We start from the raw sequence: 8132 nt of genomic DNA, 5'->3' as shown, positions 1-8132 counted from the left end.
TTGACATGTTCTATTGTTTTTTTCAGGTTCTGGTCATTTATTTCTGCTCTAGTCTCTATTATTTCCCTCCTTCTGCTGGCCCTAGGCTTCATTTATTATTGTTTTCTAGCTCCATTAAATGTTAGCTTAGTTGTTTATTTGAGATTTTTATTATTTCTTGAGAAAGGCCTGTATTGTTATATTCTTCTCTCTTAGAACCACTTTTGGTGCATGTTAAGGGTTTTGGACTATCATGTTTTCTTTTAAGATTTTATTTATTCATGAAAGACAGAGAGAGAGAGAGAGAGAGAGAGAGAGAGGCAGAGACACAGGCAGAGGGAGAAGCAGGCTCCATGCAGGGAGCTTGACGTGGGGCTTGATCCCGGGTTTCCAGGATCACACCCTGGGCTGAAGGCAGTGCTAAACCGCTGAGCCATCCGGGCTGCTCGGACTGTCATGTTTTCTATTTCAACTGTTTCTATGTACTTTTTTACTTCTTTTATTTTCTGGTTGACTCACTCATTCTTTAGTAGTATGTTGTTTAACTTCTGTGTTTTTGTGGTCTTTCCAGAGTTTTTCTTATGCTTGACTTCTAGTTTCATATCATTGTGATCAGAAAAAGATGCTGCTATGAATTCAATCTCTTTTAATTTGTTGAGGCTTCTTTTGTGGCTTAATATGTCATCGACTCTGGAGAATGTTCTATAGGCACTTGAAAAGAATGTGCATTCTATTGTTTTAAGATAGAATGTTCTGAATATATCTGTTAAATCCATCTGGTCCAGTGTGTCACTCCAAGCCATTCTTTCCTTGTTGCTTTTCTGTTTAGATGATCTGTCCATTGATGTAAGTGGGATGTTAAAGTCCTCTACTATTATTGTATTATTGAGTTTATGTTTGTTATGGTTTTATATATTTGGGTGCTCCCATGTTGGCTGCATAAATATTTATAGCTTCTTATTATAGCTTCTAGTTGAATTGTCCCCTTTATTATTATTTAGGGCCCTTCTTTGTCTCTTGTTACAGTCTTGTTTTAAGGTCTAGTTTGTCTAACATAAGTATTGCCACTCCTTTCTTTTGACATCCATTTGCATGATAAATGTTTACATATGCCTTCATTTTCAAAATGTAGGTGTCTTTGGGTCTAAAATGAATGTCTTGTAAGCAGCATATAGGAAGGTCTTATTTTTTTATCCATTTTGATTTCCTATGTCTTTTGATTGGAATATTTAGTCCATTTACATTCAAAGTAATTATTGATAGATAAAATTTATTGCTATTTTCTTACTTGTTTTATGGTTATTTCTGAAGATTTTTTCTGACCCTTTCTTGTCTTTAATGTTTTGTTGATTTTATTTAGTGATGTATTTGGATTTCCTTCTCCTTATTCTTTACATGTTTATTAGTGGTTTTTGATACATGATTACCATTAGGTTTGGATTTAACCTAACTCTTCTACATATAGAAATCTATATTAAATTGATGATTAAGTTTGAAACCATTCTTTATTCATTTTTCCCTATGTTTTAGGTATATAGTGTAGTATTTTACCCTTTATTTTAATATTTTATTTATTTATTCATGAGAGAGACACACACACGCACACGCACACACACACAGAGAGAGAGAGAGAGAGAGAGAGAGAGAGATGCAGAGACACAGGCAGAGGGAGAAGCAGGCTCCATGCAGGGAGCCCAATGTCAGACTCAATCCCGGGACTCCGGGATCACACCCTGGGCTGAAGGCAGGCAGTCAACCACTGAGCCACCCAGGGATCCTCTATTTTACGCTTTTTGTTTGTGAGTTCCTTGACTGATTTTTTTACAGAAAAATTCATTCTTACTGCTGTTTCCCATCTTTTTACTGTAACTTTCAACCTCTCCTTTCCACTCAAGGAGACCTCTTTAATATTTTTGCATGGCTTATTTAATGATCACAAACTCCTTTTGACTTTGTTTGTCTGGGAAACCATTTATTTCTCCTTCTATTTTGAATGATAGCCTTGCTGGATACACTGTTCTTGGCTGCAGATTTTTCTCTATCAGCACTTTGAATATGTTATGCCCTTCCCTCTGGCTTGGAAAGTTTCTGCTGAAAAATCTCCTGCTAGCTAATGGGATTTCTCTTGTAAGTTAATGACTTATTTTGTCTTGCTGCTTTCAAGATTTTTTTAGCATATATTTTGCAAATTTAATTACAAAATGTCTTGGCATTGGCTTGTTTCTGTTGACTTTGATAAAGTTTTCTGTGCCTCCTCAATCTAGATGTCTATCTTCTTTCCCAGATTAGTGAATATTTCAGCTATTATTTCTTCAAATAAGCTTTCTGCCCCCTTTCTTCTCTCTTCTTCTTCTAGGACTCCAATAATGAATCTTAGTACATTTGATGGAGTCCTTGAGCTCCCTAAGTCTATTCTTGTGTTGCATAATTCTTCTTCCTTTTGTTCAGCTTCATTGCATTCCATTACTTTGTTTTCTAGGTTATTAGTTCACTCCTCTACTTCTTCCATCTGCTATTCATTGCATCAAGAATATTCCTAATCTTGTTTTTTATAGTCTTCATCTCTGATGATTTTTTAGTTCTTTTATCTCTATGGTAAGGGTCTGACTGGTGTCTTCCAATCTGTGCTCAAGTCCAGTGAGTATTCTTATGATCATTGCTTTAAATTCTCCATCAGCCATTGTGCTTTAAAAAAAAAAAGATTTTATTTATTTATTCATGAGAGACACAGAGAGAGACAGAGAGAGGCAGAGACAAAGGCAGAGGGAGAAGTAGGCTCCATGCAGGGAGTCCAACGTGGGACTCAATCCTGGATCTCCAGGATCATGCCCTGGGCTGAAGGCAGTGCTAAACTACTGAGCTACCCAGGCTGCCCAGCCATCATGCTTATATCAGTTTTGCTTAGATTTCAGATGGTGACCGTATGTTGTTCTTTCATATGGGATAAATTCCTCTCTCTTTTCATTTTGTTAAATGTCCTCTCCTCTGCCTGCTTCTCTGTGTTAGAAAAGGCAGTTATGTCTCCTGCTCCTCAGGTAATGGACTCATGAAGAAGAGATCATGTCCTGCCCAAGGCCTGGCATTTCGGGAAGTATCTCCAGTGTGTACTGTGTGTGCTCTGCTGTTTTGTTCCTGCTACTCTACCCTTTAGGCCAGTCATCTGCAGAGGCTCTCCTTTCTTCCTGTGGGTAATGTTTTGCCCTGGATGAATGTGGCAAGTTTTAACTTGGTGTGCTCTTGTCTGCTTGTGAAATGAGAACCAGCTACACTCAGGCCCTATAAAACTCTTTGTTTGGGAGATGTAGTGTGAGCAGGGGTTTGTGCTGATCTTCCAGGAAAGGGGACTTCCTTGTTGGGAGTAAGGCAAGCATGACTGAGAATGGTAGTTCTACCCAAGCACAGGGGATGGGGCTTACTGTAAGCAAGTTAGACGCCCATTGCTGGTGCTGTGCTGTTTCCCGAAGGTAGCTCTGTGTTGGTACTGAGGGGCAGGGTAAGGAAATGGTGCTGATCAGCATCTTTGTTCCTGGAGAGGTGTCTTCATGAACACTGCCTCTCAGGGACATGCTCCAAGATGAGCAAATGATCTCCCCATTGTTGCCCCAGGTATCTTCAGATCTCTGTTTTCATGCTGTCTGCTCCCAGGTTGTTTCCCTGCCTTCCCTCTAAGAGCAGTGCAGTGTCCTTTGGGCTCTGTCCCAGCCAAGCCGGTCAACCTTTAATACTTCAGGCTTTTAAGACCCACTGGTTGCAAGAATTCAAGAAATTCAGCCCCTCATGCTCCAAGCCAATGGCTATGGGGGCAACATTCTCCTTGTGCATTTCCCTGTGTGTTCCTGTCTCTCTTACCCTTCTCCACAACTGCCGCAACCTTCTCTCCATATCAACTAGATCCATTTCTCCCTTAAACCATGTTTCTGAGTCTCCTACTTTCTTCAGTGTGTCCTTTCTCTTTAGTTGTGGAGTTTGTTCAGTCAGTCTTCAGGTCAATTTCTAGGGTAAATTATCCTCCTAAAGGATAACTTGATAGTTATCTAGTTTTATTCCTGAGAGAGAGTGAGCCTAGGTTCCTTCTACTGTGTCACTATCTTCTTGTTAACCTCCTATGGCAATTCCTTAAAATAGAACAATAATGAACTTTGTCACATGAACTGACTCTTCCTTTCACAAATTATTTCTCTATAGTAATGTGATGTTGTTTGATAGCAATTTACTTACAGATCAATAAATCTCACCAGACTTGTGGAAGAAGTAGAGCTTCTTTCAAAATTGGAGTAAATCCTCTCAAACTCTGTTGCTGCTTTATCAAATAAGCTTATGTATCATTCTAAATCCTTTGTCATTTCAACAATCTTCACAGCATCTTCACCAGGAGTAGATTCCACCTCAAGAAATCACTTTCTTTGTTTATCTATAAGATACAAGTCCTCATCTGTTGAAGTTTTGTTTAATGTTTTATTTATTTATTCATGAGAGATACAGAGAGAGGCAGAGACCTAGGCAGAGGGAGAAGCAAGCTCCATGCAGGAAGCCTGATGTGGGACTTGATCCTTGGACTCCAGGATCATGCCCTGGGCCAAAGGCAGGGGCTAAAACTCTGAGCCACTCAGGTGTCCCTGTTGAAGTTTTATCATGAGAGTGCAACAACTTAGTCACATCTTCAGACTCCACTTCCAATTCTAGTTCTGTTGGTATTTCTACCACATATGCGGTTACTTCCTCCACTGATGTCCTGTGCACCTAAGTCATGTATGAGGATTTAAAGCAGCTTCTTCCAAACTCCTGGTAACGTTGATATTTTTTACCTCTTCCCATGAATCTCAAATCTTTTTTATTAAGTTTTTTAAAATTTTAACTCCAATATAGTTAACATATATTGTTATTTTAGTTTCAGATGTACAATAATAATTCAATAATCCTATACATTACTCAGCGCCCATCTCAATAAATGTACTCTTTAATTTCTATTATCTATTTCACCTATCCCTCCACTCACCCCTACTTTGGTAATCATCAGTTTGTTCTCTATAGTTAAGAGTCTGGTTTTTTAAAAAAATTCTCTCTCCCTCTTTTCTTTGCTCATTTGTTTTAATTTCTTAAATTCCACATATTGGTGAGATCAGGGGTATTTATTTTCTCTGATTTATTTCACTTAGCATTATACCCACTAGATCTATCCATGTTGTTGCAAACTGCAAGGTCTCATTCTTATTTATGGCTGAGTAATATTCCATTGTGTGTGTGTGTGTGTGTGTGTGTGTGTGTGTGTGTGTGTGTATCTAACATTTTCTTTATCCATTATTCTAACCATGGACACTTGGGCTGCTTCCACAATTTGGTTGTTGTAAATAATGCTGCTATAAACATCAGAGTGCATGCATCTTTCTGAATTAGTGTTTTTGTATTTTGGGCAATGGCCAAAGGAAGTAAGTACCCAGTAGTGTGATTACCAGATTGTAGGGTGGTTCTAGTTTTAATTTTTTGAGGAACTCCATACTGCTTTCTACAGTGGCCACACCAGTTTGCATTCCCACCAAGAGTGCTGAGTGTTCATTTTTTCCACGTCCTTGCCAACACCTATTGTTTTTTATGGTTTTGCTTTTAGTCATTCAGACAGGTTTGAGGTTCTAATTTGCATTTTGTTGATAAGGGATGATGAGTATCTTTTCATATGTCTATTAGCCATCTTTAGAGAAACATCAGTTCATGTCTTCTGCCCATTTTTTAATTGGATTGTTTTTTGGATGTTGACCTGTATTAGTTCTTTATATATTTTGGATATTAACCCTTTATAACATAGGACCATTTACAAATATCTCCTCCTATTCTGTAGGTTGCCTTTGGTTTTGTTGATTGTTTCATTTACTGTGCAGAGGCTTTTTATCTTGATGTAGTCTCAAGAGTTTATTTTTGCTTTTATTCCCTTGCCTCAGGAGATCTATCTAGAAAATCTTGCTATGGCCAATGTCAGGGAAATTACTGCCTGTACTCTTTTGTAGGATTTTTATCATTGTGGGTCTCACATTGAGGTCTTTAATCCATCTTGAGTTTATTTTCGTGTATGGTGACAGAAAGTCATCCAGTTTCATTCTTTTTCAATGAAAAAGAATGTTTTCCCAATACCATTTGTTGAATAGACTCTTTAGCCCATTGTATACTCTTTCTCTTTTGTTGAAGATTAATTGATCATATAATTGTGGGTTTATTTCTTGGATTTCTATTCTGTTACATTGACCTATGTGTCTATTTTATTACAACAGATTTGTAATATAACTTGAAGTCTGGAATTGTGATACTCCCCCAGTGTTATTTGTTTGGAATATTCTTTTTTTAAGATTTATTTATTATATTTATAGAGAGAGTGCACAAATGGGGGTAGAGGCAGAAAGAGAGGGAGACAAGCAGACTCTCCACTGAGCAGGGAGCCTGACAGAGCACCTGATCCCAGGACCTTGAGAAGAGTTGGGAGACTCAACCAACTATACTACCTGGGTGCCCTTATTTTGAATATTCTTAATGGCATCTAGAATGATGACTCTTTTCCAGAAGGTTTTCAATGGACTTTTCTCACATCCATCAGAGGAATAATATATATAGCACCTATAGACTTACAAAATGTATCTCTTAAATCATAAGACCTGCCAGTTTAAATAATTCCTTAATCCATGGGCTGTGAGATGGATGTTGTGTTAGCAGGCATTAAAACAACTTTCCTCTCTTTTAAAAAAAATTATATATATATTTATTTATTCATAAGAGAGAGACAGAGAGGCAGAGACACAGGCAGAAGGAGAAGCAGGCTCCCTGTGGGAAGCCCAATGTGGGACCTGATCCCAGAACCCTGGGATCATTACCCAAGCCACAGGCAGACACTGAACCACTGAGCCACCCAGGTGCCCTAAAACAACATTCATCTTAATGTACATCTCCATTAGAGCTCTGGGATGGCCAGGTGAATTGTCAGTGAGCAGTAATATTTTGAAAGAAATCTTTTTTCTGAGCATGTCTCAAAAGTGGGCTAAAAATATTCAGTAAACCATGTTGTAAACAGATGTGCTGTCACCCAAGTTTGTTGTTCCATTCATAGAGCACAGGCAGTGTAGATTGAGCATAATTCTTAAGGGCCCTAGGTTTTTAGGAATGGTAAAGGATCATTGGTGACAACCTAAAGTCACCAGCTGCGTTAACCTCTACCAAGATTGTTGGCCTGTTCTTTGAAGCTCTGAAGCCAGGCACTGACTTCTCTATAACTATGAAAAGACTAGATGGCATTGTCCAACAGAAGGGTGTCTCATCTACACCAAAAATCTGTTTTTTTTTAGTGTAGCCTCCTTCATCAATTATCTTAGCTATATCTTCTGGATAACTTGTTGCTTCTTCTTACACTTTCACGTAATGTAGACGGCTTCTTTCCTTAAGTTTCTGCTGATCTCACACTTTTTTCTACATCTTCCTTACCTCCCTTAGCCATCACAGAATTGAAGAGAGTCAGGGCCTTGCTCTGGATTACGCTTTGGTTTAAAGGAATATTGTGGCTTGTTTGATCTTCTAACCAAACCACTAAAACTTCCTCCATACAGCATTTTGTTTTCTTATTCATGTGTTCACTAGAGTAGGACTTTTAATTTCCTTCAAGAACTTTTCCTTTGCATTCACAACTTGGCTAACTTCCATAAGACCCAGCTTTCAGCCTATCTCAGCTTCCAACCGTAACTTCCTCACTAAACTTAATCATTTCAGCTTTTGATTTATAGTAAGAGATATGTAACTCTTCCTTTCACATGAACACTTAGAATTATAGAATTAACTGGCTTAATTTCAATACTTGAGGGAGGCTCAATGAGAAGGAAAGAGATAGGGAAATGGCAAGTCAATGGAGGAGTTGTAATGCACACAACATTTATTAATTAAGCTTGCTGTCTTATATGAGTACAGTTTGTGATGCTCCAAAATAATTAGAATGGTAATATCAAAGATCACGGATCACAGATCACCATAACAAATGTAATAATAATGAAAAAGTTTTAAATATTGCAAGAATTATCAAAATGTGACAAAGGGACACAAAGTAAGCAAGTGCTATTGGAAAAATTGCACCGATAGACTTGCTCAATGAAGGGTTGCCATGAACCCTCAATTTGTAAAAAAACAAA

At 38.1% G+C, this 8132-nt stretch overlaps 1 long non-coding RNA gene across 2 annotated transcripts in view; it reads left to right on the top strand.

Moving 5' to 3' along the window:
• The first annotated feature begins 721 nt into the window (after nucleotides 1-721).
• The window catches only part of LOC140634642 (uncharacterized), a 149486-nt gene continuing 142075 nt past the window's right edge, over nucleotides 722-8132 (top strand). For both annotated transcript variants that reach the window (XR_012032048.1, XR_012032047.1), the window contains exon 1: nucleotides 722-825. This is a non-coding gene — a long non-coding RNA (uncharacterized lncRNA). The remainder of the gene's footprint in view (nucleotides 826-8132) is intronic.

This window comes from Canis lupus, chromosome 6 (genome assembly GCF_048164855.1).
Source record: "Canis lupus baileyi chromosome 6, mCanLup2.hap1, whole genome shotgun sequence".
Taxonomy (NCBI): Eukaryota; Metazoa; Chordata; class Mammalia; order Carnivora; family Canidae; genus Canis; species Canis lupus.
Note: the sequence above shows the minus strand (reverse complement) of the source record. Positions and strands in the feature narration are given on the sequence as shown.